A 17,928-nucleotide genomic window follows, 5' to 3' on the forward strand; every position below is an offset into this window, starting at 1 on the left:
CACAAAACTCTAATTACATTTTACGGCGAGTCCCACACAGAATATATATATATATATATATATAGAGAACATATATATTTATCACACATATGCAAAGCAGCCCTTAGTTGTGCGTAATTAAAAGTTATTTTATTGTGTGTGTCTGTATGTCTGTTTGTTGTGCAGTAAATGTGGGGGAAGTTTTAAAGGGAGATTTAGGGGGTTCAAGATTTGCAAGTAATTGTAGGACTTGAATGCAATCGAAAACAAGCAATTTGAATTAAGCCATTATTAACTATAAACTTCAGTAACCTGAGCTATAAGCAATTAAATGAAAACAAACAAGGGGAAAAGTATAAAATGCAAAGCTAATCAAGGGCCAAACAAATTGTGGCTATAGACAGGCGAAAAGTATAACCTTTTACCCCCATTTCGATGTATACCCCCGAAATAAGCCAAAGTTTCGTTTGATTTGGCAACCTTTAATCCGACTCACATCAACTTTTAATTGGCAAAGTTCGGCGGCCCATTTTCCTTAACATTTTGGCCGTTGTTACTGGTTACTTTGTGGTCAGCCTAATGGCTAATAAACATAAAAATATGCTGCTGGCCTAAAAGCGCAGCTACATAAAAACCAAATTAATATATCCTTGGAGACTGAAAGTACATTAAAACTGACTACCTTCTTTTGGGGGAAGTTTTCTTATTTATAAATATCTAGATACTTTACTTTTTTTTAGGGGGGAGCTTGCAGTTTGAATGTGGCCAAGAATATTTTTGGCTGGCCGTTTTCGTTGATCGAAGATGTGAAACTTTATTTGGCCGACAAGTCGGCAATTGTTGTGCAATTTTCGGCAGCAGCAGCTGCTAATTCTGTCAGAATCACACAAAGCAATACATCACACATGCTGCCCGGATTTTCCCGAACCCCCTTTACCGCCGCCCCTGCTTTTTTAGGGGGGAAGGGGGTGGTATAATGGAGAAAATTCATGGCAAGCGTCGGAGATAGATTGCCAGATGGCCCCATTTCGTCGTTGTTGCAGCCCACGCACTTGCAACATACATAGTCCTGGCCCCCCTTGCAAACCATGGTTGCCCCCGAAACCCCCTTTTTGTTGTGCATTTGCCGCAGCTGAGATTGAGTCGAGTTTGGCAGCTGGGTGGGCGGGGCTGAATGGCAAATTGCACGGCATTTGACAGCCGCATCCATTCAGCGGCATTTCCGTCTCATTTTTCTTTATTTTCGCTTTATTTTTTGTGCCGCAGCAATTGCAACTGCAACAGCAGCAGCAACAGCGAGTGGCAAGTGCAACTGCGCCACTGTTTTTGCGGCCATAATGCAAATGGCCACCGACGGACACCCTGAAAAGTAGGCTACTATGTTTCCATCTTGACAGGTGATTTGGAGGTGTGCAGCCATGAATTATGCGGGAGTCACTCTTTTGGGGGCTAGATGAAATCAGGATAGCCTTGCAAGGAAAAAAATATAGAGGTAAAAGTTCCTAGAAAGGCCTTTTTTCCAGTATTTTATAAAAGAAAATACTCTCTTTATGCAAAGAAAAAAATATAGAGGTAAAAGTGCCTAGAAAGGCCTTTTTACGGTATTTTATTAAAGAAAGTATTTTCTTTATTTAAAAAAAATTTGGTTTCTTATAAAAGGAAATAAATATCACTGCTAAAAGAAACACTGTAGTAATCCCATTAATTTCATATTCAATTTTAATATTTTCTGCTATAATTTTCATACATTGCTGTTTTAATTTAATTTAATTATACCCGTTACTCGTAGAGTAAAAGGGAATACTAGATTCGTCGGAAAGTATGTAACAGGCAGAAGGAAGCGCTTCCGACCCCATAAAGTATATATATTCTTGATCAGGATCACTAGCCGAGTCGATCTAGCCATGTCCGTCTGTCCGTCTGTCCGTCTGTCCGTCTGTCCGTCTGTCCGTCCGGATGAACGCTGAGATCTCGGAAACTATGAGAGCTAGGCTATTGAGATTTGGCGTAAAGATTCCTGATCTTCTTACGCAGCGCAAGTTTGTTTCAGTAGACTGCCACGCCCACTCTAACGCCCACAAACCGCCCAAAACTGTAACTCCTACAGTTTTGATGCTAGATAGAAAAAGTATTGTGAAAAGTATTGTTCTCATCAATACCTATCGATTGACCTAAAAAAAAGTTTGCCACGCCCACTTAAACGCCCACAAACCGCGAAAACCTGTGACGCCCACAATTTGCATGCTAGATAAAAAATTTTAACTGAAATGTATTGGTGTCGTCAATACCTACCTATTGATTGATCCAAAAATAAATTTGCAACGCCCACTCTAACGCCCATAACGCTTAAATCTGTCTACCGCCGGTAGGTGGCGCATTTTAATCTCGCTTTGCTGCTTGCATATCTCCATTTCCCTTTGAGTAACGGGTATCTGATAGTCGAGGTACTCGACTATAGCGTTCTTCCTTGTTTTTTTAATTTTTTTGTCCGATTATTCCTATGGGAGCTATAAGATATAGTTGGCCGATCCGGCTGGTTCCGACTTATATACTACAAGCAAAAGATATAAGACTTTTGGGAAAGTTTCAGCCCGATAGCTTTAAAACTGAGAGACTAGTTTGCGTAGAAACGGACGGACAGACGGACATGGCTAGATCGACTCGTCTAGTCATGCTGTCAAGAATATATATACTTTATGGGGTCGGAAACGTCTCCTTCACTGCGTTGCGAACTTCTGACTGAAATCAATATACCCTCTGCAAGGGTATAAAAACCACTAAAAAATGAGTATTTTTTCATAAATAATCATAATCATAAATAAAACCGAAAAAATTTGTCAAAAAATAAATAAATCTTTAAAGTGATAGGGATCGATAGTAATTAAAGCAAGCTGCTCAAAACTGTCGGTCTTTTAGCTGTACGCATTGATTTGGATAAACTACGACTGAAAAACCACTAAAAAGAGAGTATTTTCGACCAAAATCTGAATCCCAAAACAAACCGAGCTACCCCCTTACAAAAAATGAAAAACTTTGTCAAAAAAAAATCTTCTTTAAAGTGATGGGGATCGATAGCAATTGAAGCAAGCTGCTCAAAACTGTCGGTTCCTAAGCTGTTCGCCTTGATTTGGCTAAACTACGCCTGAAAAACCACTAAAAAATGAGTATTTTCGACCAAAATCTGAATTCGAAAACAAACCGAGCTACCCCCTTACAAAAAATGAAAAAATTTGTCAAAAAATAAATCTTTAAAATGATGGGGATCGATAGCAATTGAAGCAAGCTCCTCAAAACTGTCGGTATTTTAGCTGTACGCCTTGTTTTGGCTAAACTACGACTGGAAAACCACTAAAAAATGATTATTTTTGAATAAAATCTGAAATCAAAAAAATCATGATGCAAGGGTTTGCAAAAAAATGCGAAAATTGGTTCAAAAATAAATTTTTTCCGGTCTTCGTTGTTGTACTTGAAACCCTTTAACTTCAACAAAGCAAACCCAAAAACAAGTAATGCTCAACCTTTCTCAAATAACATTTTTGTAACCATTTTGTGGCATAAACATTTATTTTAACTAAGTCGACCTTCTGAACAGCATATGGTTTAGTAGTGCAATATAATTCGTGTTTGTGTTACATTTGCGATATTATAAATTCGAGGTATGATGTATAATGTAGTGTATGTCGGTACGATAACGTTATATGGTTAAATAGAATATTTTATAATACGAGGTGTACTTCAATGTGTTGCGATGTTTTCTTCAGTACCTTCCATGTATAACATAATACGATGTATTTATTTACGAGTATGATGCAAGTCCTCCATCCTCTATCGCGCAGCTCCCAGTTCTGTGTGGATACCTGGAATAGCTGCAAAGACAGGGGGCTTATTAAAGATAATCCTTGGAATCTTTGATCGAAGTACCAACCTCATCCTCAGGATAATAACGACGTCCTACTTCTGTTGAAGCTTACATGTTAAGGGCACATGCATGAAATTTCTTTTAAAAAGATTGTTGTAAGATTAATAGATCGTAACTATGATTCATTGAAAATAGATTACCTAGTTTAAATTTTAATTACACGAGTGTCTGTTAAAAAGTGAAAGCTCCGTTTTGTGGGTCCTTAAATACAATATAATTTTGAGAGGATAGCTGGAATGGCTGCAAGGTAAGGGGTATTGAACGTTAATCATTAGATTCTTAAATCGTAATACCAACCTCATCCTCCTGATTCTTCTGTTTAAGCCTACACATGTTAGGGGCACATGCATATTTTATTTAAATAGATTACCTTAATTGGTGGCGTGTCTGTTTAAGTGAAAATTTCGTATCTGAGTCCTTAAATACCATATCATTTTCAGGGTTGCTGCCGATTTGCCGATTTCATTCCATTCATCCATTTTAACGATGTGGCTCAAAATTGTACGTCACTTGTGTTGAACATAGTGTGCTTTACCGTTTCCGTATCATCCAATAAATTTTGTTAGTTTTGGCTGCCGTATACAAGGTCTTTTTCTGTTTACTGGCGTCTGCTATGAGCTCTCACGTGTGAAAATACCAAGTGTGTAGGTGTGTATTACGGAGGACTGGTCACGTTACATCCTGGGGCTATTCTACAGGTAAACTTAGTGTTTCACATATCTGAAAATTAAAAAGGTTCACTTTGTTAGACCGGAGAGTAAAAAATAACAAACTAAATAAATAAAATAAAAAAAAACTTGTTTTTCACTTGCCTAAATATGTTAATAAAACACGGAGATGTTGCGTTGTCGAGCCCGAAAACGAAACTGAAATTATTTGGGGCTCTGGCCCTTAGGTCCAAATCCTAATCGAATTTCGATTTGACAGTTGATTTCATGGCTAACTTGATGCATTTCCTGGCTACTAGATCGTTAGAAAAAATTTTCTTCGATTTAGTTTACTGTCTTTTTATACCCTTGCAGAGGGTATATTGATTTCAGTCAGAAGTTTGCAACGCAGTGAAGGAGACGTTTCCGACCCCATAAAGTATATATATTCTTGATCAGGATCACTAGCCGAGTCGATCTAGCCATGTCCGTCTGTCCGTCTGTTCGTCCGTTTCTACGCAAACTAGTCTCTCAGTTTTAAAGCTATCGGGCTGAAACTTTCCCAAAAGTCTTATATCTTTTGCAGGTAGTATATAAGTCGGAACCAGCCGGATCGGACAACTATATCTTATAGCTCCCATAGGAATAATCGGACAAAAAAATTTAAAAAAATTATATCTTTGGTGTTTTTTAGCATATAACCTTATAAACTTGGAAATAATATTTTTTAATTAGTTTTGAATTTTGAATTAAATTTGATCGAAATCGGACGACTATATCATATAGCTGCCATAAGAACGATCGGAAAATTGGTAGGAAAATTATATGAAACAAATTATAGCTTCGGTGTTTTTTGACATATTATCTTATACTATTGGGAATATCATTTTTTGTGTTTTTAAATTTAATAATTATAGCTGCAAGGGTATATAAGCTTCGGCTTGCCGAAGCTAACTCTCTTTCTTGTTTTATTTTAATTTTATTGGACCTAATACTAAGGGGCCGAAAATTATCATTACACTGGACAACAAAATCACTAGCCGAGTCGATCTAAGAATGTGTCTTGCCTTAGGCAAGTACGTAGATCGGTATTACATTTAATTCTTAAATTATATTCCCATTATAACATTTTTGTAAGCATTTTGTGGTATACATTTTTATTTTAACTAGGTCGACGTTCTGAACAGTATTGGCTTGGTTACGTTACGTTACATTGTTTTTACGATTCTTCTGTACATGCATATAATTCGATGTGTGATTTACAATTGTGTGTGCCGGTACATAATCGATTGTGCTAATGTTTCTGGATAAATAAAACATTTTATAATACGATGTGTACTTCAATGCGTTGCTGTCTTCTTCAGAAGTTGTGCGAGTGTGATGCAAATCCTCATCCTCTATCGCGCAGCCCCAGATATGTGGATACCTGGAATAGCTGCAAAGACAAGGGCTTATTAAAGTTAATCCCAAGATTCTTTAATGGCAGTACCAACCTCATCCTCAGGATTAACAGACGTCCTCCTTCTGTTTAAGCTTACATGCTAAGGGCATATGCATAGAATTTCCTTAAGATAGAGTAAGATTATTAGATCGGTACTACGATACCTAGTTGCAGCCTTAATTACACGAGTGTCTGTTAAAAAGTGAAAGTTTCGTAATTGGGTCCCTGAGTGACAGGCGTCCTTCTGTTTGAGGTTGTACATGTTAAGGGCACATGCATTTAAATTCCTAGGGGTTAGTTCTGGGATTAATAGATCGTAAATACATTTTGTTTAAATATATTACCTTAGTGGCGTGTCTGTTAAAAAGTGACAGTTTCGTTTTGGGTCCTTGAGTACTATATAATTTTGAGAGGGTAGCTGGCGATATTTGAGGATTTTTCTCTTCCATCCATACCAAGTCACTTGTGTTGAACATAGTGTGCTTTACTGTTTCTGTATCAGTTATAACATCATCCAATAAGTTCTGTTAGTCTTAGCTGCCTTATACAAGGACTTTTTTGGTTACTGGCGTCTGCTATGAGCTCTCACGTGTGAAAATATTAAGTGTGTAGGTGTGTATTACGGAGGACTGGTCACGTTACATCCTGGGGCTATTCTACAGGTATACTTAGTGTTTCACATATCTGAAAATGAAAAAGTTCACTTTTTTAGACCGGAGAGTAAAAAATAACAAATAAATAAAAAAAAAAACTTGTTTTTCACTTGCCTAAATAAGTTAATAAAACACGGAGATGTTGCGTTGTCGAGCCCGAAAACGAAACTGAAATTATTTGGGGGTCTGGCCCTTAGGTCCAAATCCGAATCGAGTTTCGATTGACAGTTGATTTCATGGCTAACTTGATTAATTTCCTGGCTACTAGATCGTAAGCAAAACTAATCATCAAAATGTAAATTTTTAAAGGGTACAGGCCCTTGAGAATTACATTATGTTAATCTAGACGTATATAATCATTTTTGCATACTTTATTGTTGTTTCTTTCACGTCATTTTTTGTCGATCGCTGTTTGAAAAGAAAAACTTTACATGTTTAGAAAAGTTCTCTATATTCCACGTTTTTATGTACAATGGTGATTGGTATCTTAAGAATTCGAAAAAAGCGCCTATTAATTCCTATTATTTCTTTAGTGGTTACAAAACCTTTTGAGAGATTACCATTTACCAAGTTTTGGAGAACAGGTGAAAACCTGTTGCGTTTTGCGGCAAATGCATAGCTGTTAATTAAACGTTTTTTAAATCGCAGGATTTTCGTAGCTGCCCTCAAACCTTTTTGCACACCCTTTTCCTTTTTTTTGTGTGTGAAGCCCCGAGGACTATTTAAATGGAAAACATTGACAAACAGATACCAATGCCTGTCGGGAGCAGATCCAATTGACAGGCGTGGTTCGGGGGGTTGACCTCAGACCCCCAAAACCCAGACCCCAGACCTCGACAACAACATACTGCCCCTCAGCAGACCACCCAATACCATCCAATCCGATCCGATGCGGACCAATTCTCAGTTCCCCGGGGGAATGGGGTGCAGCACCCATTGTGAAAACAAAAGTTTGACTGACTGAGTGAGCGGCAGTGAGAAAGGCCAAGAGCAATGGCAAACCAACACCCCCTCCCCCCAGGGTTTTCCACCAGTTTTTCCCGCCCCACTCCGTCTGTCAGTCTGTCTGAGTCCAGTTTTCACATTGATTTACGTGGGGAATGGGTGAAACAGAAGGGCCAGCCACTTAACGCTGCTCACACACTTCCTTGGGTGTATTATTTCCCCTCTTCCCTTCTTTTTTTTTGTAGCTTTTTTCATAACTGTCTGCCTCACATTTTATGGAGTTTATTAATTTGAGTGCTTTCCACCCTCCGGTGACACGGTTGTTCATGGGCTCAAACAACAAATGGCGATACTTGTTTTATTGAATGACCCCAACCCACATAGATCCCAACAACTGAACACCCAACGCATGTGTCGCAAAAGCTGTCAATGGAAGTTAACGGATTGGGGATTGGCTTTCAAATACAGCTCTTGACCCGCCAGCAGCAGCAGCAACATCTGTCAGCTGTCTGGCCAATTGATTTTCAACTTTGTCTGCCCACGTAGTTTAAAAATATTTCACAAATATTGACACTAGCGATTAAGCAAGTAGCTGCATACACACCATATACCATGTATAAGAAAAAGCTAGCAAATAAATCACGTATACGCCATGTTGCCGGTAGTGCGTGAGTGCAGCAATTAGCATGCAATTAGTGGCAGAAAGCTGGCAAAAGGAAGAGCAAGACCAAGTAGAAGGCCAAGAGTGTGGGAAAACTTTTTGATTTGTGTCATTGTCTTTGCCCCATTGTTGTTCTTGTTGTTTGTGCCCAAGAACGTGCCACAAGTTGAGTTTTCCAGCCATCAAAATGTGTTCATCTTGAGGCAGCCGCCAAAAATTTTTGGGGCGCCAACTTTTTAATTGTTTTGCGCAGGCAAAAAGGCTGTATGTATGAAGGCAGATTGCTGACTCTTTAAGCTGATTTGGACTTTAAAAGCGGGGTCTTTTGGTCCCCTTCATCTCTCTCTATCTGATTTTCTGTTGGCCACAAATTGCCAGACAAGCCAAAACATAAAACAATTTGCCGGCTAAATAACAAAACGCCAGCAAGATGCGACAATGAAGCCGGTGGAATAATAATGATGATGATGATGATGGGGATGGGTATGGGTATGGCTATGAAGATGGGGCTGATGACAACATCGCCAGACGGCAAACCACAACAAAGTGCAAATTTATGCCACAATAAGTGTAGCTGGCCAGTAAGGCTCTGTCCCCATGACTCTTCCCCATGTTTTTCCACTCTCAAATGAAAACTAAACCAGAATAAAACAAACTTTAAGCACTGCCTTTCTGGAGAGTCTTAGGAAGGAGTTTTTCGGTAGAAAATGGTTGAAAGTACTTAGTTCCAAAAGACAAAGTTGCAGCATAATTAAAAATATTATACCTGAATTTCTGTTTTATGTTTTTTTTTGGTTGAACTTTCCATTTTTTAGGAAAACGCTTTTATTTATATTATATTTTAATATTATATTATATTATAATAAAGTTAGAAAAACATATTCTTTAAAATAAATTCATTGTTTATTCATGTTTGTTACTTTATATGAAGGGTTTTAAATGATTTATTAAGATTTATTATAGACAACCCATCTTAAAGAGGCAAAGTATAAAGCATTTTACTTTCATCAAAAATATGTAAAGATCAAAGGTTTCAATAGACACATGCATATACATATGACAAGTTCCAGTTTGTTTTTCTCCATGTATACATATATATTTATATAAGGTCAGTGTTCCACCCTTTTCCTTGCTTTTTAACCCACTTGTGAAACGTTTGACGAGCCGAAACGAAATGAAACGAAACGAGACGAGACGACACCTTGAAAGGCCGCTCAACCTTAACCCACAACAGACCATAAATAAAACGTCTTCTTGTCTGGCCACTTCAAGTGGCTATAGGTGGAGTTTGGGAGATGGGGGCTACTGTTACCAGGTTCCAGGTTCCAGGTTCCGGGGATTTCGGGGCTTGGAGGAATTTTAGTCTCCATAAACTGTCAGGCATCAGTAACTTATCGACCCTTAGCTTTTAAGTGGATGATTTCAGGCTTCAGATTTCCGCACACAACAGACACACTCACCCAAACACACACACACACACAGATACAGAGAAGGATGCGAAGGACACCTGGCCAGGTGGTGAAGTGGTGGGGAGTTGGGCGAAAGTGGAAGTCAAAGTACAGGTGAAGTGGCGAGGAGGAGCCCTTGTCTCGGTATTTTGTTTTATTTCACTTTCTATGCGGGCTCTCTTGTTGTTTCTATTTCCATCTATTTTCTCTATGTTTCCATTTTTCCAGCATTCTGGCCACAACTATCTATATACCATACAGGGAAAAAATTGATATGGTATTATGTAAGCCATACCTTAAAAAACCATTTGTAGGTACTTTAAGGTAGTATCTTTTATTTTTCAATATTATATTCTTACTTCAAGCTTCTCTTATATTTGATATAGTAATTTCTTGCTTAGGAAGTATTCTTTCCAGTGCAGCTTCCTTTCTGAATCTCTTTCCGTATCATCATCATCTGTATCATCGTTGTCGTCATTTTATTTTATAAACTCCAGCACTTCTGGTCAACTTGACTGACTTTTAGTTGGCTTTAGCGGAAGGGGGCGTGGTTTTCCTTGAAGTGACAGTCGAGGGAGAAGGTGAAAAGGGGTGCCGGGAGCAAGGACATGGCCATTTCGACTTGGCCGGAGGTGTGCCAGATCCTGCCGTTGCTGTTGTTGTTGCTGCTGTTGTTGGTCGTGCACACGTCAAGTGTCCTTAAAGGGATTAAGGGTGAATGATAGCGGCTTATGTCTTAGGTGTGTCTTCTGTCCTTTTGTAAAATAACTAATGCCCTCGCCTTTGGCCCGGTTGCCATTGTGATTGTTGGTGTTTTTGATAATAATAATGATGATGTTGGTGCTGCGGTTAGTTAACCACAGGATTTTGCAAACGCTCATTGTGTACACTTTGTAGTATTTTTCTAAACAGCACAAGCCTTGGGAAATACTTGTTACCAAAGTACTGCTTTTTAATAAAAGCCTTTATCTGGTGATTTCTTTTTACACTGGCATTTATGCAGGCACTCTATCTTTAAGGTATACTCCCCCACCACTGATTACCGAACTGTCCAAACTCATTGACCCATCGATAAGGTCTCGAGGACCCCGAAACTCCGATCGTAACTCTTCGCCACATAAAATGTTTGGATGGAAAGTTATTCCATTTTGGGTCTCACTTAATTAACACCAAACAATATAATTTTCCAAACACACCCCATGTCCGACGAGTACGGGCCGAAACTTTTGTCATTTGCACTTTGGGTGGCCACTGGCCCTCATTTGACCCCACAATCTCCCATTCCATTTCACTACTCATTAGGAAAGCTCATTATTGTCAATAGTTGGTAGATAATTTCAGACCTTTTCCCCGGCCTTCCTGAATCTCGTTTGTGGCCCCAAACCATTGTTTTATTTCCATGCCATACCCTTCTGCTCCGTTTTCTTTGCCATTTGTTGTGCTGTTTTTATTTTCAAAGTCATTACGAAAGTTTGCCGCATCGATAAATGGATAACCAAAACAGGAGCAGGATGCCAGGATGCCAGGATACTGGGATCCTGGGAGCAGCCTCCTTCCGGGGCCCAACTTTGTGTTGTCATTGTGGGGAAGGGCAGACAAACCCATTTACCCAGGCCATTCGACTGGTCAACAGTTTTCCTACCTGTTCCTGTCTGCCGAGAATTTCCAATCGACTGCGGTGCTCCACAACTAATTGGCAACAAATGAGCACGAAAGTGGGTGGTTCAGGGTGGTGCAGGGTGGCTCGGGGTGGTGCATTGTCTGGCTGGAACTAGAACTTCGACCCAAGGACCTGCAAATCAATTAGGCAACGCAGCGCGTTGTTAAACATTGCAAAAAGTCCTCTTGTTTGGCTCAAGAAAAAAGAACCGAAAAAGGAGAGAAAGTTGTTAATTGAAAACGGCGAATGTTTCTTCGTGTATTTCCTCTAGTTTTCTCTGGGCTTTCCCTAAGCTTTTCCTCCTTGCCTTTTCGAGCTGTAGGACTAAACTCAAGTCAACTGACCCCTGACACGACAAAGCCAACTGAATTAACACATTAAAATTACATTTTATTACAAGTCGAACTCATAAGAGCAAACAAAAGGCTCGCCGCTGGATGGCGGCCAAAGTTGAGTAATAAAAAGCCAAGGCAGTCAGGCAGTCGAGAAGCCCCCACACTCACCCACTTTCACCGACAGCCTTTCACCCATCCACACACACACACACACTGAGAGGCAGGGAGTCAGGTGTTGCGTGTCTGTGAAATGTTTTTCGCCATGTGCGTGACCGAAAGAAGAAAGGCTCTTCAGGCTTTTGAGCCACCCCACCATCCAACCATCAAGCCACCCAACAACCCACTCCCCAAAGGCCACTCCACACACGTAGGCCAAAGTAAAGCTAACCCTAATCTGACTAAAGACTGTGGACTCCAAATCAGTAGCTGCTAATGTCCGGAGTTTTGATTTGTGCCCAGCTTTTGGGGAATAGTCGAAGATAGCTGGGTATAATGATTTATAGACGGAGTGTGGAAACTTGAGAGGACATTAAGGGTTAAATGGGGGCTTAGAGGAATTGCTAACAGAATTAATATGATATTTTGATGGGAAAATAATTTGATTTGATTTCTAGTGTAAAGGCTTTTAGATGCTAGACAAGTTGATAGGGATTTTCGGGAGATTTCAATTATTAAGGATCTTGATTCAATTTTGACTATAAGTCTATTTCTAGTAAGTGTGAAATTTATTTGTTTTTCTGTGGGCTTAATAGTTTTGTTTGTTTTTAAATGTTAAGACTTTTAAATAATACACAGAGAAAGAAGAAAGATAAGTTATAATGGTAATTTTAGTAAATTTTAGTAACAATATGTTTCGAATATTGCTGTATCGACCTTATTTCTAGCAATTTTAGATGCCAACTCACTCTTTTCTACTTTTTTAAATTAAACATAATTTTCAAATAGATTAAAACTATATTTTTAAAAATTTCATTTTGAGTCCCACTAAGGAAATATTTTAAATATTGAGGATCCTAGTTCGAACTTATGCTGAACTTTATTTAAAAAGAGGTTAATTTCCTTAAAAGCAAAATTATCTTTAAGTCCATATGATAAGCAGAAACCCCATTTGATTATATCCTTGATCCCTGGCAAAGCAATCTACTCATATTTCATTAGCCCGAAGTTGCAACCCAATTTCGATCGCTGTCACCCGGGGAAATGGCAAATGAAAGCGATGCCGCGGAAAGCTCGACAAACTCGGAAAATTGCCAGGTTGTGCAGCGAATTTGTTTGCGTCACCATCAAATTAGATGCAGAAGGAGCCCAGGCAGAAAGCAAAAGGGGGAGAAAGGTGAAAGGTGAATGGGGAATGGGGAAAGTCGAAAGGCGAAAGGCGACCCCAAGACAGCCAAGCCAGGGAAAACGACAAGGACGATGGCGAAGGAACCGCAAAAATTCAATTGAAGGAATGCAACAAACGAATTCGATTTCCCAGACAGGTGGGGTAGATTCAGAGGGGTCTTAGGCGGGGGGATATGAAAGGTAAGGTCAGGTTAGCAGCAGCGTCAATTCAATATTCAAAATGTAATTTAGCGTAATGCACACACAAACACACCGAACGAGAGAGAGCAACAGTCAAGTGCTGGAAGATGAGACGCAATTGCAGCGATAAAGTTGCTCTTCGATTGCCCGGACCAGACCTCAAAAAGATAGGATGTGCCTGGTTTTTCCATCCCCTCCCTTTTTCCAACACCCTGCATTTTCCAGCATCGGCAATAAATTTCTGTTTGGAGCGTGAAAATGCAGATAATGTTTACACCTGAAGGCCACACACAAGCACAACACAACACACACAAAAAAACGAGAAGATCGGATTGTGTTGGTGGAAAAAGGAAAACGGATACGGCGCTTTAAACTAAAACGGAAATATTTGTGCAAGCCGAATTAAAAGGAAGCAGCAGGTGGACAGGACCTTCTGTCCTGCCAGGACCCCCGGTAACTTGAGCAGATAGCGGAAAACTTGTCTTTTCTATGATAAATTCCGAGAAGCTGTTGGTTGTGTTCCCAGCAAATAATCATAATGCATAAATAAATAAATAACAATTTCTATGCTTGATATCGAATATGATTGAAATGGCAGTTGAGGGGACAGCACCTCTTAACCCTTGTGTTTTGGGGGGAATATCTTGGGTTCAGTTAACATAAGACTGCCTTTCTAATATGGGGTTCAAGGGTGGATTTTGTCTTAAAGTTTAAGTTGACTAATATAATATTATTATTATAAATGTAGTTAAGGCTCTAAGCTTTATAGCTTTATTTTTTATAGAACCTTTAGATATAGCTTTTGTAAAGAAAACAATATTGTCTATGGGAGTTCTTTATGTTGAAATGTGTACTTTAGTTTACTTTGAATATAATAATAATAATTATTAATTTTATATTTAATACTCTAAGCTAACAGAGAGTTTTATTATGAAACTTATATGACACGGTTATTTTTTTAATCAATTTTTTACATCTTACTTCAGTTGGTTTAGCCCAGCTTGAAATGTTATATATACCCATGTGTAAAATAAATTTAGTGTCATTCCTTAAGACTTTAAATACATTTTAAACTAGTCAAATATATGGATTATTTTGGGGTAAACTATTATGCAGGTCAAGATTTATCAATGAAATAGCTTCATAATTCGGTCGTCTCTCTGTTTCCAACCTGTAAACAAATCTGTTAGTAATTAAGATAGTTCTGGAACATCTTTGTTTGGCCAGCTAGTTGTTTGCACCTCTAGTGTTGCTAATAAGCCATCTGCTGCCCTTGGGCTCCCATGGTCCATCAAACCAAATGAATTGCCAGCGCCTGGAGATGAAGTTCCAATTTAATTTGCGGTCCGTTCGAGTGCATCGCTGTCCACTTTTCGACTGCAGTGACCGCCCAAGGGTTAAGGCCGGGCTTTATCCATCACAGAGTGTAGGTGCGTGTGTTTGTGTGTGGCCACACTCACACCAGCATTTCCGTACTTCCGCTTGAAGCGGCAACGTCAAAGGAAAAACCAACTAAACGCACCGCCGGCAATGAAACGGAACGGAATGGAACGGATCCGTCAGCGGAACGGAACGGAAGGGCAGGGCGGGGGGAAACGGAAAGGAGCTGAATTTCCGCGAAAAGGAAAACTATGCACACCAATACTTATACAAATATATATATACATATATATATATCGGGGAAATAACGAAGCAGCCCAGCGTGGAAATCAATAAAAAAAAAGAAAAATAAGAAATAGAGAGACAGGAAAATGGGAAACCCATGATAGAGCGATTGAATGCGGCGCCGTAAAACCTTTTAGTTATATTAATTTCAAATCACACCCCACTCGCGAAAGGCGTGAACCGAAAATGCCGTAAAAGTTTTATGAGTTTCGAACCAGCGGGCTTTTTTCTTCTTCTTATTATTTCTTTTGGCCCAATTTTCCCGATGGCAGATGAAAATTTACAAGTATTGCAGACCTTGAACCTGCCGCATTCGCAATCGCAAGCAATTCGATGGCCAAATTGATCTTGTCGCATAATTCTCAGCAAATTGCCACAGCGATTTGTCTTGTTGCCAATTAGCCGCCGTTTCCTGTCGTCGGGGGGCGGTGGAAAATGAGGTGGAAATAAGGTGGGCCAAGTGGGTGGGTTGATGGAAAAGCCGGGGAAAGCACGGAAATGCCATGGCAATGGCGATGCTGCTCTTGGGTCGCAGGCCAATGGCAATTGCCGTTGGCGTTTTTAATTAGAAAATGCGCAGTGTCTGCTCCCACCCATCGCCCCCTTTTCCCTCCATTTTTCCACCCACATCCTGCTCATCCTCACCCACACACATTCAATTCGCCGTGTCTGTCTCTCATTCGGTTTGGCAAGGTGTAAAAACTAATTACATTAAAACTGCCACGAATTCAATTGCATTGCCTGCAATTGCAATGTGCAATGTGCAAGTGCAAGTGTAAATGTGAATCTGAATCTGAATCTGAATGTGCATGTGCATGTGCATGTCCTTGTGTGTCCGTGTGCCTGTCAGCGTCTATGTGTGAGTGCGAGCGGCAAAATGTGTTGCATACTTTTTTGGGCACTGGCCTTAATCAATTCCGAATGCCTGCCAATTACAAGAGCAACAGCATCCGAAATGCAATGTGATCCGCTCGCTAATGATCGCTCTCTGAAATATTCCCTATTTATGAGGTTTGAGGGTATTAGAATTTTATATTTTTAGGGATTTACCAAGGGTCTTAAATGATAATAGTAAACAATTTTATTATTTATCTAAAACTATGGTTAATTCATTATTTTATTTTTTAAGCACTTTATTATAAATAGATATTTTATTTTCATCTTGAAATGTGTTTTTAATGGATTTACTAAGGGACACATATGATTTTACTAAAAAATGTCCTTATTTATCTGAAATTATGGTTAAATAAAATTCATAATTTTATCTTTTAAGCATTGTATTATAGATAAATGATTTACTTTCATCTTGAAAATTAGTATTAAGGCTAACTATGGCATGACCTTTAAGATTTCTCCTATAACAAAATAATGAAAGATATGATCCCTTTTCAAAGGAATTTATTTAAAAGCTTGAGAACTAAACTAAGTTAATTTAAATTCTGAAAAATCCTGGCAGAGCTAAGAGTGAAATATAGCAACACCTCGTGGTTTTGCCATCTTATTTCTGCCAAATTAAATTGTAATATCTGGCAAAAAATCCAGGGTAATGCAGAAATCGGATTGGGTAAAACCGCAGCTTGTTTTCGCCATTGTTATTGTTAGTTGGCCCCGATGCTTTTGTTGGGCTGCCTTTGCATTCGATTGCAATGTCAAGTGATTGGCTTCCAGTGCGTTGACGAGTGCGGGGGGCACTGTGGGGTTAAGACCCCCAGCTGCCTGACTCCCTTAACCAATTTCCATTGCCACTTTCCCCAAATGCCAACGACTGCTGACTGACTTTGATTGAAATGCTTTTAATAATGCAGCGAGACATTTGAATTGAATTAGCGGCGAAAGCGATTTTATGGATTAGATGGCAAAAACTTGAAATCGATGCGAATGCGTGGCGGCTGGAAAAGCTTCAAATTATACGGGGTAAAATGAAAACTGTGTAATGCCTGGCTTAGCGGCATTAATATGTTATCGCGTCGCATTTAATACCACAAAGGACCTGTGTGTGTGTGTGTGTGTGTCAAATGCGTTCAAAATACCTATGTATATACTCATATTTTATTCCTGGAATTTATGCCTGCTTGTGGATAGACTGATTCGCCATTCATGGATTCGCTTTCATTTGTATGCAAATGAGGTGGAAATCTAATTACCGCAAAACAAAGGACCAAATCCGTTGTCTGTCGCGAATCAAGTAAGAAAAACTGTTTATGCCTTGTGTTATGTAAGGCGATTACATTATGTGCAAGGACCTTCCCACACACACACACACACGCACACACAAGACGGCAATTTGTAATGCGCCAATAAGAATTTATATCAACGCCGGCTGCCAAGCAGAAACCAGAGAAACTCAGCCACGACTCCCGACGAAATCCGAGGACTCCTCGTGGTCGAAGGCTCCTGCTCCTTGCTCCTTGCACCCCCCCCCCCCCCCTTGCTCCTTGCTCCTCCGCCACTGATAAGAAAACCCGTCCTGGAACAGGACAAAAACACAAAAAACAGGCAACGCACGTAACGTTTCGCTGATTGCCAGCAGCAAGGACTAAAAAAAAGTGGAAAAAGAATACGAAAAAAGGACGAAACCATAACCCAGGACAATCGCAACAACAACAACAACATCAGCACGTGGCTGGCAAGCGTTGTAATTCGCCGGATCCGCGGCACTCGTCGCCCCAAAGTCGCGCAGGCGTCGGCAGCGACGCAAGGACCTCGTGTCCTGCCACGAAGTTGGCGCCCGAAGTGGGGTTTTAGAAGAGTTTTCCGTATAAGAGTGGGGCTGCCCAGTGGGAACAGCTGTGTTTCGAGTGGGAACAGTAAGGAAAAGGGGTTCTTCTGTGCATTAACATGAGTATTAAACGTTTTTTTTTAAAGAATTTATACCATAATAACTATTAAAAAATTTACAAAAATTTTAAAAAACAATTTTTTGAAGGAAAATATTTATGTTTTCCGTTAATAAGGTTATACTTGTCACGGTAAACAAAAATTAAAAGTCTTATTGTCAAAAAAATATGTTCAAAATAAATAGCAAGGTCAAATATTTTTGTTTTCTGTTCA

The 17,928-nt window shown here is 39.5% G+C and overlaps 3 long non-coding RNA genes across 4 annotated transcripts in view; 1 reads left to right on the top strand and 2 right to left on the bottom strand.

Moving 5' to 3' along the window:
• The window catches only part of LOC118878382 (uncharacterized), a 109,070-nt gene that overhangs the window by 45,865 nt on the left and 45,277 nt on the right, over window positions 1-17,928 (top strand). The window lies entirely within an intron of this gene.
• Window positions 3,525-6,774, bottom strand: LOC108004586 (uncharacterized). Of its 2 annotated transcripts, none has more exons than XR_011604567.1 (5): window positions 6,754-6,774; window positions 4,196-4,618; window positions 4,039-4,138; window positions 3,905-3,976; window positions 3,525-3,845 (listed from the first exon to the last, which is right to left on the bottom strand). It is a non-coding gene; the product is annotated as an uncharacterized lncRNA (long non-coding RNA). The 2 variants fall into 2 exon arrangements; XR_011604566.1 differs by lacking the exon at window positions 6,754-6,774 and adding an exon at window positions 4,711-4,866.
• Window positions 5,637-6,294, bottom strand: LOC108004585 (uncharacterized). The gene is made up of 3 exons (XR_011604582.1): window positions 6,171-6,294; window positions 6,039-6,110; window positions 5,637-5,980 (listed from the first exon to the last, which is right to left on the bottom strand). It is a non-coding gene; the product is annotated as an uncharacterized lncRNA (long non-coding RNA).

This window comes from Drosophila suzukii, chromosome X, assembly GCF_043229965.1.
Source record: "Drosophila suzukii chromosome X, CBGP_Dsuzu_IsoJpt1.0, whole genome shotgun sequence".
NCBI lineage: Eukaryota > Metazoa > Arthropoda > Insecta > Diptera > Drosophilidae > Drosophila > Drosophila suzukii.